The following is a 25,454-nucleotide window of genomic DNA, read 5'->3' as shown; positions in this document are numbered from 1 at the left end:
ACCGTACCGTTAACCATAACGTAACTCTTAAATAGACCGCATCAGGTCTACGGACCCTCACTGGTGCGCTACGTTTACTTTAGGTACCAGTATGTTGGCAATCTCAGCTTCAATGAGACAACATCTGCCTCCAGCTCAGTTATTCACTGATTCAGATAGATGAGTTGTAATAAGAATAGAACTACAGTCTCTGGATGTGATAACCGGGCTGTCGATATCTTGATATTGTCTTTTTTTCTCCAGACAACCAATACTTATTCTCTGAAACTTTTGAATGTCTCCAAAGATGTTTTAGATAATTTGGGCCATATTTGACTCTTCTGATCTTGTCATGGATAAGACAAAAACAACAAGAGTAGAAAAATAAATAAAAAATCCGTTTTATGTGCACCTATTGTATAAAATATTTCCAATGCAATTTAAGCATATCCATAGGTTAAATCAGGATTTATGTTAGAACTAGATGATTCCAACGAGAAAATGTTTTGTTAAATTTGAGCCGCTACCTCAAAAATTTTTTCATTGTAACAGGCTGAACAAAATATCTGAAAAATGGAAATTCATTTTTCGTTTTCTTAAGGATTTTTTTTTCTTTTTTTCAATGTTTATTGATTTTTTTTTCCTTACATTATCTTTTATTATCTTATTTTTTAGCTTTTACCAGAAAGTAGGAATGAAAAGCATGTGCGTAGAGAATTTCTCGTGCCATTAATATCTTTTAACTCATTAAAATCGCAATTTGTTCTGAGTAACGTAATAGAGATCTGTATCCCTTTATCCCTTTTTTTCACTAGAAAGATACGTTTACTTAGTTAAATGACTTGTATGAAGCTCCTTAAGTGTTTTTCTTTAAAGATAATTAGAAATGGAATAGTTTCACTTCACCAAATTCTATAAGTTTCAAAAATTACGAAAAAAGTGAAATAATAATCTTTCAAAAAATTGTTTGCGTATTTTTTTATTTTGTCAGCGACTAAATTAGTTTGTTGTGGGAAAAAAAAACATGTAAATTTATCAATAAGCAAAAAAAAAAAAAACTATTTTCAATGTTTTGTACGATGTTTGAAAAACCTCTTTTTAAACCTTTTTTGTCATCAAGATTTTAGATTTTAATTACTTTTTCGTTAGAATTGCTAAAAAGCAGATTAAAAAATTTTTTTTGCATAAATTTAAATAGATGATATTTTATTCCATAGATGGAAAATATTTTTCTCATATTTTTTTTTTCTATTTCAAGTATTCATTTTCTTTTTTTTTTTCTGCACTAATATTACAGCTTCATTATGCAATGAAATTACAAAACTAAAAAATTAACATATGGTTTTTGATTTAGTGTACAGAGCTCATTTTTGAAAATAATGTCTTTGAGATGTCCTCCATTAGCGTCTTGAGCGGTGCAAAGTCCTAAACGACGCGGACTTTTCTTGAAGTCCGCTCTCACATGTTGTACATTTTCAGGTGTACGCAGGCCTGGATGCATATAAACAACTTTTACTCAGCTAGGGACCTTGTAATATTCCGGGGACTCCTGATTGGACAGCAGACGAAGATGCGTCGGCTATGTTTTTTTTCCCACATCCTGCGCACGTGAACGAATTTCGTTCCTCAGAAATTCTGAATTCAAGTTTGAATGTTTTTGGTACCCCTCTTCCCTCGAAAATTGCCTGGTCTATCTTGTTTTAAGATGAAACACTAATTAGAATTAGACAATGCAAAGTAAGCATTAAAGGATATGGATGACGTTTTTTCGTGGTAGCCAATCAGCAGCCTTCAAATTTTTGCATGGTCTCTAGCAAAGTAAAGGTTTTTTACATGCGGCCTGGATTAATAAATGTTGGGCCCCCCTGAAAAAAAATCATCAAGGCCACTAACTATGTTAATGGAGTTCTATGACACTAACGGTCTCGGGCCCAATAGTTCCCATTAAATCGGCTCTCGCATCTGTCCTGAATTTTGATAAATTGTAATCAATCCATTGCAGATTCTAATCCACTTTGAGCTGCGTACCTTCCTCGTTCACCAGACAGACATGTTTGGCGTTTATAACATTGATATACATGACAATATACATAATATTGACAGATATTGACGGCTACACGGTTACAAACAGAGCGAAAAACCTTTAACGGACATGCGTCACGTGATGAACAATCACTCTATAATTGCAATAACAATTTGTTATAGATCTTAATATTTTGAATTGAACATTTTTTAATCTTTACATTTGATACATGGCTATTGTTGCCACAGTTATATTTTCACTAAATAATGTTGTTATTTAACATGTAATTGATTGGCAAGCATTGCGTGCGGGACAGCCAAAGTCAAACTTCTATAGCTTGCTGTATGCAGTGCTTAATATTGTTACAAATCCTGTAAATAGTAATTATTGTAGTAACGTAACCTGTAAATAGTTTCCCGTAATGAATATACAACCCCTTAACATATGCGAAAGGATACGCCCCCCCCCCTATTTCCTTTTTGTTCATTGATAAAATTTGATAACGGTCTACTTTTTTTTCCAGAAGCGTGTGGAATATTTGAGAGATTTCTTTTCGGTGTTTATATAAACGGTTACGCTGGATAAACAGTTAGTTTCGATTGAGGATTTCGAACTGAGAAGATTTTTGCTCTGTTTATAGCGAGGCATTTCGCTGTGTTGTTTTCGTATTTGGAAGTAAATACGTGTGTAAACGTTGAGTTTACGGTGTTGTGTGATAATTGCTTAATTGCTGATGAATAATTTAGCAGTTGTTGAAGATCTTTCCTGTACATAGTGTAAATAAATTTCCTGTGTTTTTATCAAGAACTGTGTCTTCATTTCAAGAAAGTGGAAGTCGCACCGAATCCGTTACAATATTTTTGCCCTATTAATATAGCAATGACGAAACAAAGTTTAGGTTTTGGAAGTTGGAGTTTTAATGTAAAGGAAACGTATCTCATTTGTTGAGAAATAATAATTTAAACTTGTGAAAAAACAATTATGTATATAGGGACATTTCACGAAAAGGCTTCCATTTTGACTTACACAAACAGTTCATATATTTAGTTAAAAAGTAAATATTTTAAAACGAAAATAGCAACTTTTTTTGCTTAAGAAATCTGACATAAGTTTGTGATTTCTTACGCAGCAGAATTGGGTTCATTTCCTTTTAAAGTTTTATTTGAAACCAGATCCGGAACCAGGTGATCTCAATATTTGCGAAGAAGTAAAAAGAACTTGAAGTGGCCGTCAAATAGTTCCCGTGAAACGTTTGAACTTGTGAACAGAGAAACAACTTTTACCTTTTTTTTTTGTCATGTTATGTTTATAATTCGTTTTATTTTGAACTAGTGGCACCCGCACGGCTTCGCCCGTAATAGAAAAATTAAAGGTCTTTTGGTTCGCTTGTATATTTACAAATAATGTATGGTGAATTTTCTCGCCAATTGGCTTGTACCGACGTTACGGTTCCACGCTATGATAATTTCGTATCTCGCCAATTGGCTAGTGCCCATGTTACGGTTCCACGTTATGATGATTTCGTAATTTATGATAGTTTTTTTCTTAAAATTGGAATAAAAAAAGAACCACATCGAATTTTCGAAAAATCGCTTCGAGGTGCACACCCCCATGCTACATACTAACTTTGTGCCAAATTTCATGAAAATCGGCCGAACGGTTTAGGCGCTATGCTCGTCACAGACATCCTACGGACATCCTACAGACATCCTACAGACATCCTCCGGACAGAGAGACTTTCTGCTTTATTATTAGTAAAGATGAAATATCTGAGCAGTCACTTGCGGAACAAAATGACCATTTTCCGTGAAATGGCCGCAAAGCGCTTAGCCTTTCTTTCATGAAGCATACAGTTGAAGCACTAATTACATTGCTTTTGTGAAACATAATGTTGCAAATTTGTAATGATAGTAAACTGAATGAATAACTTGAATCTTTTAGCTTCAACAACACCCTTATTCCTTTCAAAATGTAGTGAACAAATCTCATTTACAACGGAACAATATTCCTTTCACTCTTAAAATTTAGTAAGGAATATAGAAATTATATTTTCTTAAAATTATATCGATATGTAAGGGAATGGGGAACAATGAAATGGTGAAATATTTACTCTGACTTTAGCACCTTCGATTTAGTAATATTTTAACTATGTAATAACACATGTAGTGTATTCCAGTCAAGAAAAAAGTACCCCTGAAAATAAAAAAATATGATAATACAAGCAATTTTCAAAAATGGATACTCATATTGAAATATTTTGTAAATCAAAAATAATATTTATTATTTTTAAATGATAAAGTTCTTGTTATTAGCATTTTAAATATAATAATTTGTCCAATATTAAGCTTAAATGTATTTTAAATGTTTCGTACAGTTAGTGTATGCGGGGCAAAGTGGATAAGTTCGTTTCATTTATTTTTTTCAATATACTATTAAATCACTTACGAATTCATTTTTCATTTAAGGTCCTTCATTTCGTAATTCTCTTATTTATTGATTCAATTATTTACTTATTAACTCATTATCTTATTAACTTTTTAATTTTTTCTCAATTATTAACTTATTTATTTATTTATTCGTTTATTGTTTCAATTTCTTTTCATTAATTTATTCTCAAAGATATTTGAGATATCCAAGAACATCTTTAATAATCGAATAGAAAATATTTCATTAAAAAAATATTTCATTTTTCACTTTGCCCCATGAAAAAAAAAAGTAAAAATTTTTAATAGTTTTTTTTTTTTTTTTGAAAGTACAATTTTATTCCCCAAAATAATAAATAATATTCCAATGCAAGTTTAAAATAAAATACAGTGCACTTTCTTTGCATACTGTAATTTTCAAAGCAAATTTTCAATTTTTTCCTTTTGAAAAAAATAAGTTATCGAAACTATGTCACTTTCCCCCACATTTCCCTGCAATACGCAAGTTAATTTATGTAGTTACGTTTCTGTAAATCGGGCTTCACCTTTCGGTTATCTTTGATGCACGAAAACCCTATATCGGAAGCATCAAACTATTGAAAGTCGCATTCTAGTTTCTAATCTAACTACATTTCAATCGACTCTTTATTCTTATCCAATTTAATACTTATCGTATTCGGCAACGTTTGAAAGCGTTTGATTGAAATTGTGTTTTATTTACAAGTCGGCAGGAAAAGCATACATTTCAGTCAAACAACGAATGTTTCGGTGCTGAATTATTTAAGTCTATAAAGCAATTTAAATTATTGAAATTGAAAACGGAACATGTTTTCGGCATTTTTATGTTATGCCGGAGATTTATTGCGTTCCTTGTCATTATTATTATCATTATTTTCAATTTGCATTAGAGTAGAAATGTTTTTATTGATTCAAGTAATTTAAATCACTGTTAGGGGGTAGAAGGACAATGGTATTTGTCAACATCATTGAATTAGAATTGAAATTAATTATATTTGTTATTTGAAATAACAACAATAGTAGTAATCAAAATTTATTATTGTAGTAAATATATTATTATTTTTTAAATAATATCAAATATTACTGCCATCACAAATAATAATAATTATTATTATTTCCAGTAATAATAGTAATTATATAGTTATGTTAGTATAATGATAATAATAGTAATACAATAAATATTATTATTATTGTTACTGTAATGCTATTACGCTAACCCCTACTACTGCTAATAATTATAATAATAAGAATAATAATAAAAATAGTAATTTTAATAATTATTACCACTGCTAACGTAATAGCAACAGCAGTAGTTTTTATTACCACCTTTTAACGAAAATGATCATAATTACTATTTCTGCTATTATCATTATTATTATCATTATTATTGTTCTTATTATTTAAAAAAATAAAATTTTTGCATTTGCGATAAAATTGGCTGCTTCGCATGTAATAAAAGTTTTTTTTTTAGTTCTTCCCTACTTCTCTCCCTTTCTTTTATTTTTTTTGTGGGGGGGGGTCAATTTAATTCAGCCTAGTTTTTTTTCGTACTTATTATTTCCGTTGATTTTCGAAATGTTACATAACGTTGAAGGCTTGATTACGGTAATTAAGAATGATTATTTTAAATTAAATCAAACTTCATTATTTCTTTATTGAAGATTTGATTTATTATTTTTTTTATTTATTTATTTATTTTTATTTATTTATTTTTAGAAATGTTTTCTTATTTATTTTTGCCTCACAAATGTATAATTATTTTTAACTTTACAAATTTTTGATACAACTGTAAATATTTCTCGGTGTGTTTGATAACTGTTGAAGTTTTCCCATTTATCGGTTTCCTTTTATACAAGATTAGCAGGATTAAAAATAATCTGGAAGCATATTCTAAAAATTTTGCAGAACTATAACTTTAAGAAATGTTGGGTTATTGAGTAATGGGACATAAAAATGTTAAAAGAGATAAAGGAAACCTAAATTAAAAAAAGTAGATACATTTTTCCTTGCGATCTTGTTTACAACTTTTGGTTGCAATAGCTTTCAATTAGAGCTATTGAATATTTTACATTCTTCTAATTAATATCTTTACGGATAAAAGCAATTGTGAATTTTAAATATATACTACGGAATGAATAATTCATGCCTAACCTCATGGGGCTTTTCGGAGGAATAAAAATGAGCTTTGTGTTAAAAAAGTCTTGAAAGTTCCAAAACTATGCAAATTTAAGTAAAGTGCACGGCCATTTTGACGTAACAGGTTTATGAAAAATGGCTCTTAAAGGCAACTTTTCTTTTCTTCGAAGGACGATTTCAACTGAAATTTTAGCTATCACTGGTGCATAATTTTTTTATTAGTTAAATCATTATAAATAACTAGTGGTAACCGCACGGCTTCGCCCGTAATAGAAAAATTAAAAGGTCTTTTGGTTCGCCTGTATTTACAAATAATGTATTGTGAATTTTCTCGCCAGTTGGCTTGTACCGACATTACGGTTCCACGTTATGATAATTTCGTATCTCGCCAATTGGCTTGTGCCCATGTTACGGTTCCACGTTACGATAATTTCGTAATTTATGATACTTTTTTTCTTAAAATTGGAATAAAAAAAGAACCACATCGAATTTTCGAAAAATCGCTTCGAGGTGCACACCCCCATGCTACATACTAACTTTGTGCCAAATTTCATGAAAATCGGCCGAACGGTTTAAGCGCTATGCGCGTCACAGACATCCTACGGACATCCTACAGACATCCTACAGACATCCAGACATCCTCCGGACAGAGAGACTTTCTGCTTTATTATTAGTAAAGAAGATGACCAATACAAAATAATCTACACTTTTGGAAACAGTTTAGTAATTGCAATGTTTTAAAGAATTGTAAGGAATTCTTTAGATTCAATATATAGTGTTTTCTATTCGCTGAAAAAATATTTCTGGTGACTTTCAGAATGTGGAACAGAATTTTTCAAAAATATATATATAACCTAATTAAATTTTTTGATTCAGTTGCATATTGCTGTAGTATTGTTACTTATGTTTTATGTAATAAATTACATGCACAGCAAATATTTTGGTTAAAATCTTTTGAAGCTTTTTAAATGGAAAGCTTTTAAAAAGAAGTAGATTAAATCAGAGTACTGAATAGGGAAGAAGAGTTATATTTAATAAACTTATCCTATATGTTTATTAGCTCAATCCTATAACGAATTGCTTATATTTTTGTGAAAATATTGTCAAATTTTGAGTCTCTTTAATTAGTTGGCGAAAAATATATAATTAAAGACTTAAAGAACAACATAAATTGGTTTAAATTAATAATACTAAATTTAAATAAAATGTTAAATGCTCGAAACTAAATATAGCGAACATATTTCTTAATTATTCTAGATTTCTAAGTTTGCAACATTTTTTTTAAAAACTATTAAAGTGCTTTTCTGTCGTGTCTCTCAGTCAACAATAGTTCAACAGTATCCTTTTTACGTCTTCTTCTCACTTTGTACAGTCGGTCTCAGAATTGCTGATGTTCTGAGGAAGAGTCAGAAACATCAAATATGTAGGAAATGAGGATAGCAGTAAACACCCACCACAAATCTAGACTTTCAAAGTCTGTAAATAAACGACGAGTCTGGAGCGAGATTTCAGATAAAATTTATTTTAACTTCGTAAGAACCAACGACGCATCAAGAAAAGCATATTCTTTCGCCAACGTTTGACTATAGCAACCCTCGCGTCTTTTGCTTTTATAGGGAAAAATTTATCTCTTGCCAGTTTCCACTGTAATATAGCTAAACTGAGAAATGTTTCATCTGTGAAAACTAATAAAATTACATGTTTTTACTGTTTTTTTAAGTAAAAATATTACTTTTCTAATTTGAACCTTTTATCATTTTCAGATGTTACAGTTTTACTTCGCATTGCCAGCTTGGGCCTACAAGAGACCATCTTTCTGTGATGAGGTAAGTTTTTTTTTTGTATTCAAAAGTATTATTCTTGTTTTGGAGCACATTCAAATACCATTACACTGTAAAAAAAAAACTGTAAATTTTGAAGAAGTTATCCGTATTTTTTACAGAAAAAAACTGTTCGTAATAAAATACAGGATTTCTCTGTTTTTTTGAATCTGGAACCGGTTATACTTTGTTTTTCTTCGAATCTTCGAAATTTCGCCCGCGTGTTTGGATTTTCGTTCTCGTGCTCGAGTTTTTGATCTTATATTTATTTAAAGCGAGTAAGTCTTAAATCGTTTGCAACTTCCATTTCATTGCATTCTAATCAATATTTTATTATTATGTTTTTTTTTGTCATCTGTTACAGAGGCATATTCGGAAATTTACCTTTGTATACATGTATTTCGTAGTAGTATAGTAAATATTGAAATGGATTTATGAAAGTATAGTTTCATTTTTTAATCTTCATAAAATAATAAATCAGCTTGAATAAGTAATAATAATACGGAAGATTTCTGTAAAATAAACGGAAGAAAACTGGCGTCCTGGCTGACAGTTTTTTTCTGTAAATTTTACGGATTTTTTTTTACAGTGTACGAGGCAATAGTAGTTTTTAAATAGAAGCAGGGGTTGATTACTGAATAGGTCAACTAAGGCCGTGGCCTATTGCTCCCACCAATTAGGGGCCTCCAAATGTCTTAAACTGTTCCAGTCAATGGCTACAAAAGGGCCCTCTAATAACTTAATCGAGTCATACGAACCACTCTGTAAAACACTATCAATTTATGGATTTTTAGCTATCCTTGACCCATGGTTGTAGATGTCTTCACTAATGAAACATTACTAAGTAAAATCTTTATTTATTTATTTTTCAAAGTTTTATGATAACATTAAATACTGTAGCCTAGTAGTTTTTGTAGGTGTCAAACATTAATGAGACTAGTTTTTAGAGTTAATGTGTGTCACTTGTTACTACAAGATATGTTACATAAATTTACTTGAAGGAAAGTTGTTTGTAGAAAAAGGTGATACAAAATATGACTTCGTTTCGTTATTTTAATGAGAAAAAGATCAAAGACATCTAATTCCACCCGAAGGTAAAGTCATCCAACTAGACGGTACTTCCTAATAGGGTGTATCTATGTATTTTTAATATATACGCAGTCAACATCTGCAAAAAAATGTCGGAACAAGTTGCGTAAGAGTTGATGCTTTCTGTTGTGACCAGAAACAGTAGTCAGAGCTACAGTTGTGAAGGAAAAAGATATTTGTTGCTGAGCTACCGTAATCGAACTGCACCGTTCCTATTCGTTGAAAATAATCGCTTTAAAAGTTATAATTTATTCTGCGTTAACGTTAAATACTTCTCTGAAGAAAAAGAAACCTGCTCCCCGCCCTATATCGCGTATTTTGCTCGATATTACAGTGGGGGTACTGCTCGATATATCCCATATTGCGCGCTTCTCCAAACTGATTTTCATTTTTAACTACATGCGTTATTTAAACTTGAAATCGAATACATACTGAGAAAATATTTAGGGGAATGTGGGGCAAAGTGAAATGGTTAAGATGACTGAGCTTTTTCAAAATGAAAAAAAAAATGGAAATTTGTTTTGAAAATTACAGTATGTAAAGAAAGAACATTGTATTTTGTAATAAAACTTGCGCTGAAATATTATTGTTATTGTTTTTGGCAGTAAAACTGCGCCTTAAAGAAAAGGGCAAAAATATCTTTTTTTCATGGGGTAAAGTGAAAAATGAAATATTTTTCGATTGAAATATTTTCTGCTTGATTGGGAAAAAATATTTTTGAAGAAAATAATGAGTAAATAAAAGGACAATTTTATGAATGAAAAAATAAACTAATAACTTATTTAATCAATTAATACATGAGAAAAAATAAATGATTGAATAAAATAGTGAATGAATAAGAAAATAAGTGAAAGAATGAATAATTAAAAGAATTATTAAATGATAAATGAATACGTAAGTGATTTAATAAATGATTGAATGAGCAAACGAAATAAACTATTTCACTTTGCCCCATCCACTTTGTCCGCATGCTCTAAACTATTTGTGAAAAATATTAAAAATACAAATATGCTACATATTAACTAAATAAATACTGCGTCGAATATTAAAAGGTTCAATTTTTATTTAAAATGTTAAAAACAAGAATTTTATCATTTAATAACATAAAAATAATTTTTCACTTTCATTAAAATATTACAATTTAAGTATTACTTTTAGAAAATTGCTTGTATTATCGTATGTTTTGATTTTCTGAGATAATTCTTTCTTGACTGAAATAGACTACATATGGTACTACATAGTTAATATATTACTAGGTAAGTGCCACTAAAAGTGGAGTAAGTGTTTCACAATTTCACTGTCGTCCGCTATTTCACTTTGCCCCACAGTCCCCTACTTCAGAATGGAGAAACAGAGTAGAGTAAAAGAGAAAACGAAAACGGTACTGTGTGTGTTCATTGCGAAAGTTCATCTTTAAATAATCAGAGGGTGGAAAGTAGGTTTTGGTGTCCGAAATACCTCAAAAAGGCTCATACTAGCGTCTCCGCTGGTATAAAAAAAATTAATATTATTTGAAGCGAATAGAGTTTTATGTATTTAAATCCTTTTTTGTCGAGAGTTATTTTTCGGTACCCTATCATTTGTGCCATGGTGTGTAAACAAACCTTTACCCGATATGTTTCAAAACTAAAATTCACGGTAGTTTTTCGCTTTAAATTAAAGTCCCAGAATCTTGAATTTTATTTGTCGCGTATATTTATTTTCTTTCTCTTAATCAATTTATTTGTATGTGACAAAAAAAGAGCCGCCCGTATTTGATGTTTTTACCCTTTTTACATTAAATAGCTGTAATCAGGTCAGAATTTTAAATATATTTCAAAAACATTGTTTTAAATGCTTTTTTCTCTCGCTATAACAATCCCTAGTGGTATTTTATTTGACAGTTGAATTTTCGGTAATTAGAAGGCAACCTCTAATTGAAAGCATAATTCCTGCACTAAACAAAAACCGTTTCTAAACTATTCACTGTTTTTGGGAATCTATTCCAAAAATAAGGCCTGCATCGACGCCATTTTCTTTCCAACGACGTCCTATTCCTCCTCGGTGGCATCGGTTTCAATAAGTTTATATGACCCTGGATCTAGATTTTGAATGCATTATTCAGATATGAGTTCTATGAAGTGAACATTTTATTGGATCTCGTCGGGGACGCGAGCGGAATAAGAAAATTTCGTTTCTTTTACAATTTCTCGATGGCCGCATGTTCTTGAATCGAAATGAGGCTGCATGAAATGGAGTCTTTTGAATAGAAAAAAAAAATGCTTGGTTGAAAATACAAGCCAGCTCATCAGTCATTTTGCTCTAAATTATATTACTAACTGGAGTGACATTTAGACCAGCGTTTTCTCAACACTTTTTGACCCGTTGACCGACAAACAATTTTTTTAAAAATTCCCGGTCCGGTGATGCTCTTGCTTTCCTTCTTTACTCAATTTTTGTTTCACAAAAAAAAAAAAAAAAAAAAAAAATACTTGTAACTCTCACCCCTTTACTTTTTTATTTTTTATAATGTTTTTTTCTTTATCATAAAAAAATTAATTAAATATAACTAATAAACTTTTGACTCGCGGGATGTTGTGGGAAAAGTTAGCGGTAAAGTGAGAGTTTTTTTTTTTCTTTCTTGCAAAATCAATAAACAAATAAAAAATATAATTGATAAAACCTTACTTGATATTAAAGAACTATCCCAAAACATTTACATGTAAAGATAGTGGATATCTAAATATTGCGATAACTATGCATCAGTAATTAAGAATTTGAAAAAAAATCATAAACAATTTTAAAAATGAATCTCAATAGTCAAGCAAAATATGTCAGATAAGATATTATTTTGGCTTTTTTTTTTTGAGCAATCACGATTGCTTATTGTTCTCATTTGACCGTTTTTGGTGTCCGTGCCTTTTTCAACTTGGACCAGAAGCCTTTGCAGCACCACCGCCCACCGTCCTCTGCTGGTGGCGTGGCGCGGCGCGGCTGCTCCGGTTTTGAGCTACCCACTTTCCTAGTCGGAGGCGTCCATGTCCTACACACACGCACGTTCACACATACGACTTCACACACATACCCTCACACACGCCTATGTGCATACACACAGGTCTACGCACACACACAACTATGCACACGTAACCGCCCAGGAGGAGAGGCAGGCTTGGGGGGGGGGGGGCAGGAGCCGTTTCTAGAAACAATAACTCCAATGAGTGGGGTCCTGTCTCAATTCGTGATTGCGAAAAACATAATTTGAATTCAAAATTTCAGAATTCAAATTAATTTTTTTTATTATTCTTTTCTTTTCCTTTGTTTATTCATTTTTTTTTCAATCGTGCACGAGCAAACATTTCTGAGGACCGGTATTTATTTTTTACAGACCGGTGCCACTCCGCGAACCACCGGATGAAAATCTCTGATCTGGACGGTCCACAGTCAAATGTTTAAAAAATAAAAAAATAATAAAACGTGAATTAAGTTCGAGCTTAGTAGCATTGCGAAAACAACATATCGAGAAAAATTCTCATCTTATAAGTAAAGTAAGGGAAAGGAGAGAAACAAACTAATGTGTTTATTTCCGCCATAAACAGCGTTTAGTGAGTCGAGAGCTCTCGCCATTTGCTGCCACTTCTATTGCGTCATACATTAAGGGCTATGAGTGGTCGGAAAGAAACGACGGCCTTCAATGGTTGGATATCTAATGGGAGTTACGGAATGGATGAGGAGGACAAGCATTTAGGCTGCTTTTTTCTTTTTTCTTTTTCTTTTTTTTTTAACAAAAAGAAGAAAAAAGGCAATTTTTCCAATAAAACAGCAAAAAAAGCTTGGAATCAGACTCCGTTTGCCTACTTGACATAAACCATTGGCTTTTTATTAATTTATTTATTCAGTTTTCGCAAGCACTAAACTTATAATAATAATAATAATAATTATTATTATTATTTTTATCATTATTACATTAATATTACTTTTACTATATTGGCATTATTGTATTAACGTTACTTTTATAATATTATTCTTCTTATTTTAATACAGTTGCAGTTGCAGAAACTTACTTCACTCGTAATTTAATCCATCTTCACGCAAAATTATCCAATTTTTAAAAAAAAATTATTAATACTATTCACAAAATCGTTAACAGTTTTAAATGTCTTTTCATGTATCGTTGAGTATGTGTTCCACGACACTTCATCTAACAATTACCTCTGCGACTATCAATTTTTTTTTCTGGTGCTGGACTATGCGTTGTAAAAATAGATCGTATGTAAAGACAACACCGTATCTCATCAATAACGGTTAAGGGCAATCAAATTCTCAACAATTGAGGACGGAAAGTATTTTTAAAGCGTATTAAGGAAAATGAACTGTTTAGCTTTGACCACAAATATTCCTTTTAATGGTTGTTTGGAGAATCAAAAAAGCTAAGGCTTGTTAAGAATATTGGGAAGAATCTTATGGCATTAATTGGACGTAAAAATTCAATTCAAAACTACAAAAATTAAATCATAATGCTCTGATTTTATTTACCGACCCTCAGACGATAATGAATTGGATGTTCATGTTTCCCCCAAATATCCATTTTTCATTTTTCTTCCTTTACGAAAATACATTTTCATTTTTATTTGGTTAAGGGGTTACAATACCTCAAAAATGACCAAACGATCAAAAAAAATTTTTTTATTGCTTATTTCGAAACTAAACACTAGTTCAAACACAGGGGAAACATTTCATTGCTTTAGTTCAAATATTGAAAAAGTTATGAGTGGTTTTAGGTCATGCTCGCTATTTGTTCTTATGCAAAAAGAAAACTTTAACTTGATTTTTCTCGATGATCGTTTTTTTTTTGTGTTTTCATGTCATAAGAATCCCTAAGGATTTTTTTCTATTAAAGATACAGCTTTAAAGTAATACTTCTTGCAATTGGGATAATATATTTAACAAAACTGTGCATTGGATAAGCATTTTATAAATTACTCAAATGTTTAGAGCATGTTATACCTTTAAAAACCAATTTTTTTTTGAAAAAAATTACGATTTTTTACGTAATTGATTACAGAAAGTTTTCTAGTAAACACAAAAGCAAATGAATGCACAGATTTTTAGAAATGATGATTGTGATCGTTTAGCAAAAAGCTTTTTTTATATTAGTTTAAAAACAAAAAAGCCTTAGGGATTTTTAAAAATTGAAATTTTCCCAAATGTTTTGAATTTTTAAAGAAAGTAAGCAATATTTTAAAATTTTTAAAATAAATTATTGATTATAAAGTAAGTAAGCATGTTATGGTTTCAACGAAAAATATAATTTACTTAAATTGAAAAAAAATTGCTTGAAAGGTATTGTGACCCCTTAATAATTTACAACGAGGCTTTGTACGCTAGATATGGGAGTTATTCACAATGTGAACTTTTTTTACGAGAAAACCTTTAAATAATAAGCTTTTAGAGGAAGGCGGATTAAAAAAAAAAAAATAATAATAATGATTTAAAAAAAAATAATTTGAATTTTGACACCTTGAATTCAAATTATGTTTTTCGCAATCACGAGTGTGCGTATGTAGGCGTGTGTGTTTGTGTGTGGGGGTATGTGTTTGTGTGTAGGGGTTATGTGTATGTGTGTGTAGGCATGTGTGTTTGTGTCTGTGTGCTGGCATAAGTGTGTGGGTAGTTGTGTGTATGAATGTGTGTGCGTGGGGGTGGGGTACGTGTATGTGTGTGTAGGCATATGTGTTTGTGTCTGTGTGCAGGCATGAATGTGCGGGTAGTTGTGTGTGTGTATGTTTTTGTGTGTGTATGTGTGGGTGTCTGTATGTATGCGTGTGTCTATGTGTTTGTATGTGTGTATGTGTTTGTGTATGTGTGTAGGTGTAGGTGTGTGTAGGTGTTTGTGTGTGTGTAGTTGTGTATGTATGCGCGTGTGTGTAGGACATGGACGCAACCTGGAAACGGCTTTCGCTATAGGTGCAGCATCGTGAGGAGCCCGTCGATGGTGATCTTGCGGAGGGTGGCGGTGGGAAAAATCAAAAGACGCCAAAAACAGTCAAATGAGAACAATATGCAATCGTGATTGCTCAAATAAAAAAAAAAACGATCATATTTAATTTGTCGAATCTGAAATTATACAAGTGTAGGATTTCTCGTGATGTTTTGTTTCAGTTTGTAGTAAATAATTGCAATTATTACCTCATTCTTGCGCGTTTCAACTGTGCCAATACAAACAGAGCCCAGTACCCAGTAAAAAATGTAGACTCTCGTGTTCTTTTCCGTTTTCACTTCAACTTGCTTTTCATCTTTTTTTAAGGCTTATCTTTATCGAATGCCGTCCAACAGCCGCCTGAAGTATTTTAATATCCTTAACGAAACTTATCCTGTATTAGAACGTGTTTTTCTACCCTACCAGATGGATGTAGTGAACTTTCAAAACAGTAGTCACTCTTTTTCCTTTTAATCGCTTGTAAGTTTAATTCTACGAATTCGTCTTTTCATAAGACATGCCCACAACCCTCACTCCTTTGACTCATATTGTGTACTGTTCTAATTAACTATTATGATCGATATCAAATAATTTCAACAATCTTCTAAAAACTCTCTGATAAATTTTGATATCTAATTTGTCCAGAATTTCCATCATCTTTGGTCTCACTTTGTTTTGTTCGTCATACGTCTGATACGAAAGTAATTTGTATTTTGGTTTTGTTCCCTTTTAGTTCTGTGCTATACTTTTAGTTCAGCTTCTTTCAGTTGTTCAATTTTCTGTTTTTGGAATAATCTAATGTTTGGTCATTAGAAATTGTTGATATTCCGTAATGATCCTAATTACTATTAGACTAACTGATAATAATCTCAATTTTAATTTGATAGCATTATTTGAATCCTCTGAGTAGGTTGTTGGCTGCATTGTCCCCAAAATTCTAATCAACCGGTGCATCACATAGCCTAGGTCTCTTGCAATGCTATGGTACGGATGAGTTCATACGTATACACGTTACGTATTCTGCTCTCTAAAGATTCTTTTGAGGGGCAGAAGGGGGCTTTTAGAAAAGTAGAGCAAGGAAAAAATGACCATCTGAGTCAAAAAATAGTTGAGAAATTTTAAATAAAACTTCTAGTTGGTAATGATTTGCGCGTTATGCGCTTGATCCTATCTCTTTCTCGTTTATATTGAAGTTTTCTTTCTAAATGCGCTCCCGCAAACTTTTATTTATTATTTTTTTTTTATGAATTGTGACTGTTGTGGACATGTTTCTGGCAGCACTTAAACAATAATTTAAAATTATAAATTAATTCCTGTATGTCACCCACACCGGCAGCACCTTTCTATTAACCTCGATAAAAATTACATCATTCCCGACAGCGAGGCCAGCATACTGAACAGTTTCAAACAGATAAAACGCACCGAATATTTAAAAAAAAAAATCTAGGAAAAAGGAGACACGCAGTGCCGCCGAGAGCCAAGGCGGGTCCCATGTCAGTTTGGTCACCGGGTCAGGTTTCGGTCTTTCCGTAAAACTAGTCTCCATTTGCGAGCTGGGTCCTCTCAAAGGGCGGGCTCCTAGTTTCCAATATTCCTCGTCAGCCCTATGCATGCACCATAAAACTCAGGTAATTCAACTCAAAAAAGGAATGCATCAGCGCGGTTCGGTTCTATTAAATATCTTGATGAAAACAATAGGGAAAAGGCCATAGTTTATGAGTTTAAGAGGTAGGTATGGATGTAGTAAAAGTATGGATGGTTAAAAAAAAACATTTCAAGTACAAATTTCTGTCACTATACTAACATTTTACTCATGTATGAGAGCGTACATGCTAGGTGTCGTACAAGTGTCGTATGACGCTTTGTTTGCTTATGTGGGTGCTGTTCCATAACTTTGAAAATCTCATAGTCGTCATCCTTTTTATTTCTAAAAGCGCAAATTCATTTCTGAGCTAAAAATTGTCAACGTTTTTTTCTCACTATACTTGGGGTAGTTTGAGCAGTAAATAAACCCTTAAGCACAATTTCATTTTCTGAAACTCATAATAGCGTTAAAACTGCAGCGTTTCGTATATGACATTAAAAGCATTTTTATTGCCATCTGTAGTCACTTTTTTACAACTTAGAGGATTTTTATGGTTCCATTTTAGCTTTTTTTTTTTTTTTTTTTTGAGGGAATTAAAGAGAAAACTAGTGCATCAACTCAGCAAATGAGCACGTCTTACTAGTAGACAAACACAACATTTTCTAGTCTTTTTTTTTTTTTTAATTCACAAGATTAAGAGATTGTTTCTTATTCAGTGGCGTATCCAGGGGATGTAAGTGCGGATGTATCTCCCTCCGAAACTCAGAAGTATTCCTTTTTACTTCCTTTTACAAAAAAGGAAGTATTGTATTCGCGAAAAAAATTTCACCCAAAAATCGGCCTTAATTTCCATTTTGCTCGCCCCCGAATGAATATTGATTTTTTTTTCAACCCGACCACACGTGGATACATGCCAAAGAACGTATAGACACCTGAAGAATCTATTTTGACGATCCCTGAGTTAAATACAACGAGTTTTCTCGTGACGCCCGTATGTACGTATGTATGTGCGTATGTGTGTAAGTACTTCGCATAACTCAAGAACGGTAAGTCCTAGAAAGCTGAAATTTGGTACATAGACTCCAAGTGGGGTCTAGTTGTGCACTTTTTCTTTTGGTTGCATTCGGATGTTCCGAAGGGGGTCTTTTACACCTTTTTGGAGTGAAATCATTGTTAATTTCAATATGAACTCAAGTGGTGCTATAATTTGGCAAACACTTGGCAATATATCGCCAAGCTTTTGTGTCGTCAAGTTTTTTCGTCAACTTAGCGACAAATTTGGCGTGTTTTTTTTTTTTTTTTTTTTTTTTTTTTTTTTTTTTTAATCTGGTTTCAATTTAGCTATATTTAGAGAGTTAACCATTGAATCCCATTAAAACTGCCAATATTGCAAAAAGTCATCTGAATAAAACTTTTTTTTTTTGCTTCGGTTCGCAACAAATTTGAGGTGAAAATATGTAAGGTGTTTCTTTGCGCACTCCGAGGCACTATTATCTTTAAATTGGAGTAAAAGGAAGTCATGTGATGCACACATCAGCTTGTTTGACCACAGACAAAAGGTGAAACTAACCATGTCCCTCTCCGTATTTTTCTAAAAAACAGTTTTGAAACTTTGTTTTGAAAGAAAATACAAATTTTTGTTTCGTTGAGATGTTTTCATTGACTGGTTGGATTATCCATTATCCGACCAAGTTCTTTTTCTATAATAAAATCACACAAACATGTAGGAGTCCAGACCGGGGCGTTCAGACTACCTTGAGATGGCTGGAAGAGCCGGCGCCACCGAGTATCCACGACATAACATATCCCACGACTCTACGCGACGAGCGGGAAAAAGAGCCAAGGAAACGAGAATGGACGGACGCGCTAAAAGGCCGTCCGAATAGTTCGCTGTGAAAATGCCGTAGTTGTAGATGTAGAATTGATATTTGATTTCATAAATGTAAATAGCTGTTGTACATAGGTTCTAGTATTAATTAAAATTTCATTATGAGTGTTAATGCGAATCGTTCGTTGAGTGACAGTGTCAAGATCAGAACCCATCGAATCCCACATACATGCTATACAATCACATATAATAGCCAAAGATTGAGTAACGCTCCTGTGTCATCAACAATGAACCTCGTGCCACGGCATGATAATTTGATAATATTTTTTGGTAATGTTTAACATACAGGGAAAGGCTTTATTGTGACAAGGCTGAACTCGATCCGGTCACTTAACTGTTTTACTGGTAAGACTGTGTCATTTTAGGGGAATGAAAAACAAAAAAAAAAAAAAAGTCAACAGTTAATGCTATCTACTGGAGTTTAGGGTTAGTCCACTGGTGTTAGAATTAAATTTTCAACAATCAAAATATCACCAAACAATCAATTGCTTCGTGCAAATGCAGAAGCAATTTTCATCCGTTATATCTTGACGGACGACTTTCTAGTCGTAAAATAATAACTATCACGATGTTTTCAATATAGTTGTATCAACAGACGCTGCTGCGAAAGGAAATCATTTTTCGGTATCGTAAGTGAGGAAAAGCGTTAAGAACTTAAATCGACATTTCATTTTTTTGCAGCAAAACTGTACGCGTATGATTTTCTTTTCTACCGATCGACGCAGTATTAAAATCGATGAATCTGGAATGTATCGGAACTGAGGCTGCATTCAGCGTGAATGAATAACGAGGCAGATCGCAAAAGAATAAAAAAAAAAAAGAAACTCGAAAAAGTGTGAAGGAAAAAAAAGTTACTAAAAGGGATTCAGTGCCAGTAGAAAAACGTAAGGATAAATATTACGAACATGATTCTGTTTCAATGGAAAGATGCGTTTCTTTATGAAATTGAATTTCTTTCTCAAAAGCAGAATAAGTTTTTTAAGAAAAACATCCAGGCTACTTTTAACCCTTAGAGGACCATAAGCTCTAAAGGGGAGACATTGAAATTTTAGGTTTAATCAGAAAAAAAAAGAACCAATGTATTTTTAACCAGAATTTTTTTTTTTTACTAATTATTACGATTCTAATGTCTTAAATAACATGAAATTTTGATGATACATGTTACACAACTGCCCTTAAAGATTCAAAAAGATAGTTTAAAAATGAACGGGGTTCATTTTATGTATCGGAAAGTTATCCAAATTGTGGCATATCATTTTGAAAATGTATAGTAAAGTATTTTTACAGAGGACTATTTACTCCTTGTTGCGAAAAAGTATAACGGCCTTTGTAAAGGGTTCTGTTTAAACATAAAGTTCAAAATTACGTTTGATTTAATGGTACGAATTTTAAAACCTAAAAATAACATTTTAAATATTCATTTTTCACTTAATATTAGATTTTTTAACTGTGTACACATACACTTCCTAAATTATTTTTCACATACGCTCTCTAAAATATATTTCGTCTCGTATTTCAAAATACCAAACCTTGTCACAAGGGTAGCGTACTCGACACAGAGATAGTTTTAGCGAAATGTCATTGCTTAATGCATGTTAAAGAGGTCAATTTCTCCGATATATACAGGTAGTTATCAAATAAATAAAACACCTGTGAATAAAAGTGACCTTTTTGAATGCGCTTCGTAAGCAATAAAGAATAAAACTAGGTGTCTGATTTTTTTTAATAAAGAGCAATGAATGTTTTCTGGTTGTGTGTGGTGGCTTAATTGAAGTTCTGGAAATCTTGGATTTTTTTCAAGCGCGCGAAATGTCGGACCTCTCAAATTTTAAAAGAGATCAAATTTTTGGAGCGCCTCTAGCTGGAGCAAGTGTAGCTGAAACATCTCAACTTTTTGGCGTTTCTAGAGGTGCAGTATCTAAAGTCATGACAGCATACACACAGTGCGGTAAGACAAGCTCGGTAAAGCAAAACAGTGGGCGGAAAGAGAAGCTTAATGAAAGAGGTCAACTTGTTTTGAAGCGGATTGTAAGGTCCAAAAAGCGAACAACAGCAGCAAAAGTGACCACAGAACGAAATCACCACTGGTTTCACCAGTGTGAGTGATTACAGTTAGAAGGCACCTTTATAAACCGAACATTTATGGAAGAATAGCGATTCCTAAAACACTTGTCACAAATGTTAATGCTAAACGTCGTATACAGTGGTGCCACACTCACAAATCCTGGTTGATTGATGAGTGGAAGAGAGTAACATGGTCTGACAAAACGTCTTTAGCACTTTTTCTACTACAGGACGGGCACAGATTTGGAAGACACCAACACAAGCGTATGATCGTGATTCTCTCCTTCCAACGGTCAAGCATGGACTAGGATCTGTCATGATATGGGCAGTCAAGTCGTGGGTTTTCGCTGGACCAGTCGTAACCCTAAAAAGAAGGATCACTGGGGATAAGTGGAAGAGAGTAACATGGTTTGACAAAACGTCTTTAGCACTTTTTCTACTACAGGACGGGCACGAGTTTGGAAGACACCAACACAAGCGTATGATCGTGATTCTCTCCTTCCAACGGTCAAGCATGGACTAGGATCTGTCATGATATGGGCAGTCAAGTCGTGGGTTTTCGCTGGACCAGTCGTAACCCTAAAAAGAAGGATCACTGGGGATAAGTGGAAGAGAGTAACATGGTTTGACAAAACGTCTTTAGCACTTTTTCTACTACAGGACGGGCACGAGTTTGGAAGACACCAACACAAGCGTATGATCGTGATTCTCTCCTTCCAACGGTCAAGCATGGACTAGGATCTGTCATGATATGGGCAGTCAAGTCGTGGGTTTTCGCTGGACCAGTCGTAACCCTAAAAAGAAGGATCACTGGGGATAAGTGGAAGAGAGTAACATGGTTTGACAAAACGTCTTTAGCACTTTTTCTACTACAGGACGGGCACGAGTTTGGAAGACACCAACACAAGCGTATGATCGTGATTCTCTCCTTCCAACGGTCAAGCATGGACTAGGATCTGTCATGATATGGGCAGTCAAGTCGTGGGTTTTCGCTGGACCAGTCGTAACCCTAAAAAGAAGGATCACTGGGGATAAGTGGAAGAGAGTAACATGGTTTGACAAAACGTCTTTAGCACTTTTTCTACTACAGGACGGGCACGAGTTTGGAAGACACCAACACAAGCGTATGATCGTGATTCTCTCCTTCCAACGGTCAAGCATGGACTAGGATCTGTCATGATATGGGCAGTCAAGTCGTGGGTTTTCGCTGGACCAGTCGTAACCCTAAAAAGAAGGATCACTGGGGATAAGTGGAAGAGAGTAACATGGTTTGACAAAACGTCTTTAGCACTTTTTCTACTACAGGACGGGCACGAGTTTGGAAGACACCAACACAAGCGTATGATCGTGATTCTCTCCTTCCAACGGTCAAGCATGGACTAGGATCTGTCATGATATGGGCAGTCAAGTCGTGGGTTTTCGCTGGACCAGTCGTAACCCTAAAAAGAAGGATCACTGGGGATAAGTGGAAGAGAGTAACATGGTTTGACAAAACGTCTTTAGCACTTTTTCTACTACAGGACGGGCACGAGTTTGGAAGACACCAACACAAGCGTATGATCGTGATTCTCTCCCTCCAACGGTCAAGCATGGACTAGGATCTGTCATGATATGGGCAGTCAAGTCGTGGGTTTTCGCTGGACCAGTCGTAACCCTAAAAAGAAGGATCACTGGGGATAAGTGGAAGAGAGTAACATGGTTTGACAAAACGTCTTTAGCACTTTTTCTACTACAGGACGGGCACGAGTTTGGAAGACACCAACACAAGCGTATGATCGTGATTCTCTCCTTCCAACGGTCAAGCATGGACTAGGATCTGTCATGATATGGGCAGTCAAGTCGTGGGTTTTCGCTGGACCAGTCGTAACCCTAAAAAGAAGGATCACTGGGGATAAGTGGAAGAGAGTAACATGGTTTGACAAAACGTCTTTAGCACTTTTTCTACTACAGGACGGGCACGAGTTTGGAAGACACCAACACAAGCGTATGATCGTGATTCTCTCCTTCCAACGGTCAAGCATGGACTAGGATCTGTCATGATATGGGCAGTCAAGTCGTGGGTTTTCGCTGGACCAGTCGTAACCCTAAAAAGAAGGATCACTGGGGATAAGTGGAAGAGAGTAACATGGTTTGACAAAACGTCTTTAGCACTTTTTCTACTACAGGACGGGCACGAGTTTGGAAGACACCAACACAAGCGTATGATCGTGATTCTCTCCCTCCAACGGTCAAGCATGGACAAGGATCTATCATGATATGGGCAGTCAAGTCGTGGGCTTTCGCTGGACCAGTCGTAACCCTAAAAAGAAGGATCACTGGGGAGAAGTATAGACACATTTCAGCTGACCAGATCCATCATATGATGCAAACTTTGTTTCCTGAAGGAGATGGAGTTTTCAAAGCTGATAATGCTCCAATTCATGCAGCGAGACGTGTCCAATCGTGGTTTGATGAACACGAGGGTGAGTTTAAACATCTGCCTTGGCCAGCACTGTCACCTGACCTTATTATAATTGAGCCGTTATGGTCTATTTTCGAGTAATGGATACCCTCCACTAACGTCTCTCCCAGAGCTTTCAAAATATCTCCATGAAGAATGGCACAAAATTCCTCTGAACACTATTCAACACTTTTAGGAATCAATTTCTCGGCGAATCCAAGCTGTATTACATGTCAAAGGTGGTCCTACACCATACAAATAAAGAATTCTTTTAAATCTCAAGTGTTTCTATTATTTTGATAACTACCTGTATATGTATTATCTTTATTTTTAGCCTGAATGGTGGATAAATGTCATTTCTTTCTATCTCCCGGTTATCTGTTTATTTTCAAACCAAGGTAGGGCATCTACTGTCGTACAAAACTACTTGATGTACCTTTAATTTATTCTTCATACGAATATTTTCGTTTTTTTCCCTTTTTGAGTTTTGATCAACATTTGTTATAGATCTCATTCCAACCTCAGCTTGTAAGTGTTTTATTTTGCCTTTGTGACTGTCCCACCAGTCACACGACAACGTATCCTTGAATATCTGCTCTAAAAAGGGTCACAAATCCTCAAGTTGTGTGTCAAAACTTAATCCGAAATTTCCAGTTACATAAAGATTTGATAATTCACACCGTTTCTTTCTTGCCGTCGAGATTCCTTCTCACCAGTTAGTTTAAGCAAATTTGGTGACAAAAGCGATTTAAAAGTTCCTTCCAACTGTACAAAATAGCTAAATTAAATAAATTAGGCCAGTTATGGGGCCATTTTAAAGTTCTGGGGAAGTATCATTACGGGTAACTATGCGTTTTGAAAAGATTTTGCTTAACTTCCTGTCAAAGGCTACTTGCAAACATTACAAAATGTGCAACAATATACTTTTTTCCACAAAAAATGGAAAAAAGGCGTTCTTTTGAAAGTTATGAAACATAATTATACAAACAGCCAAAATATTGTTACTTAAACTTGTGTGGTTTTATTTAATCTAAGCCTAATTTAATGAAAAATGCCGGATTAAAATGTTATTTTCCTTTCAGCATTAGTTGCTCGTGAAAAATTGCAACACTTTTCGACATTTAATTTTTCAGGCAAATATTATCTTAAAAATTCCATCTATGCCAACTGCATGTTTGTTTACACTATTTTTAGAAACATTACACATTCTTTCGGATATTTTCCTTAATTGACCCTACCAATCCCTTTTTTCTCCCGCTCGGATGCAAAAGGCTATCCATAAAAGTGCTCTCTGGGAAAGCTCCCTTTTCTAAATAGATTCCACTCTGCCGGACATCAAGATAAGGCCGGATGCTCCCGGATATACCATCGCCAGTATCGATCCCTATCTTCAAAGACATTAGCTGTTGCGAGGAAAATAGGACATCGGATAAAAATGGCCTTTCCGCTTCCACCGAGCTCGCCAGGATAGTATAAAAAAAGATGCTTTTAGGAAGGGTGTTAGCTTGCCACAGCAGGATATCAAAATTTAATTATTCCTTTATCTGATGCTGGAGTTTTGAACTTTTTTTCAGTTACAGAAGAATTTGTGGGATGTAATTAGGTTTTTTTTATAGTGTATGCGGGGCTTTTTAGTTTTGTGGTTTCGATAGATTGGGATTTTAGTTGAAATAGTTTTCAGAGAAATAGTTTTTGATTCTTCATATTCCTCAGGGTTTATAGTATGCGATTCTCGTTTCAATTTATTTTATATTTTTTCAATAGGAAGAGCTTTGAGGAAAAAAATATGTTTTCAAAACTTCTTAAATATAAAAGTACATTATATTTAATCAAAGTGTTTATTTCTTAATAATCGTCGAATATTTAAGGTATTCAATGGTTATTAACACCCTTTTTTACATACAGATACGCTTGCTCAATTGCACACACAAGCACAACTATATAAGAGTACATTATAACTATTAAATATTTGGAATAAACATCAATTAAGGATCTTTTCTGAGCGAGAAATATAGAGATTTAAATTGGGTTTC

General features: G+C 33.7%; 1 protein-coding gene across 1 annotated transcript in view; it reads left to right on the top strand.

Annotated features, from left to right (window-relative positions):
* The first annotated feature begins 8,347 nt into the window (after positions 1-8,347).
* Positions 8,348-25,454, top strand: part of LOC129232160 (metalloprotease TIKI1-like) — a 530,425-nt gene continuing 513,318 nt past the window's right edge. Inside the window, exon 1 of the mRNA XM_054866401.1 lies at positions 8,348-8,405. The gene's annotated coding sequence lies outside the window, so the exon portion shown is untranslated. The remainder of the gene's footprint in view (positions 8,406-25,454) is intronic.

This window comes from Uloborus diversus, unplaced genomic scaffold (genome assembly GCF_026930045.1).
Source record: "Uloborus diversus isolate 005 unplaced genomic scaffold, Udiv.v.3.1 scaffold_11, whole genome shotgun sequence".
Classification (NCBI taxonomy): Eukaryota; Metazoa; Arthropoda; class Arachnida; order Araneae; family Uloboridae; genus Uloborus; species Uloborus diversus.
The sequence above is the reverse complement of the archived record's forward strand: the minus strand, read 5'-3'. Positions and strand labels throughout refer to the sequence as shown.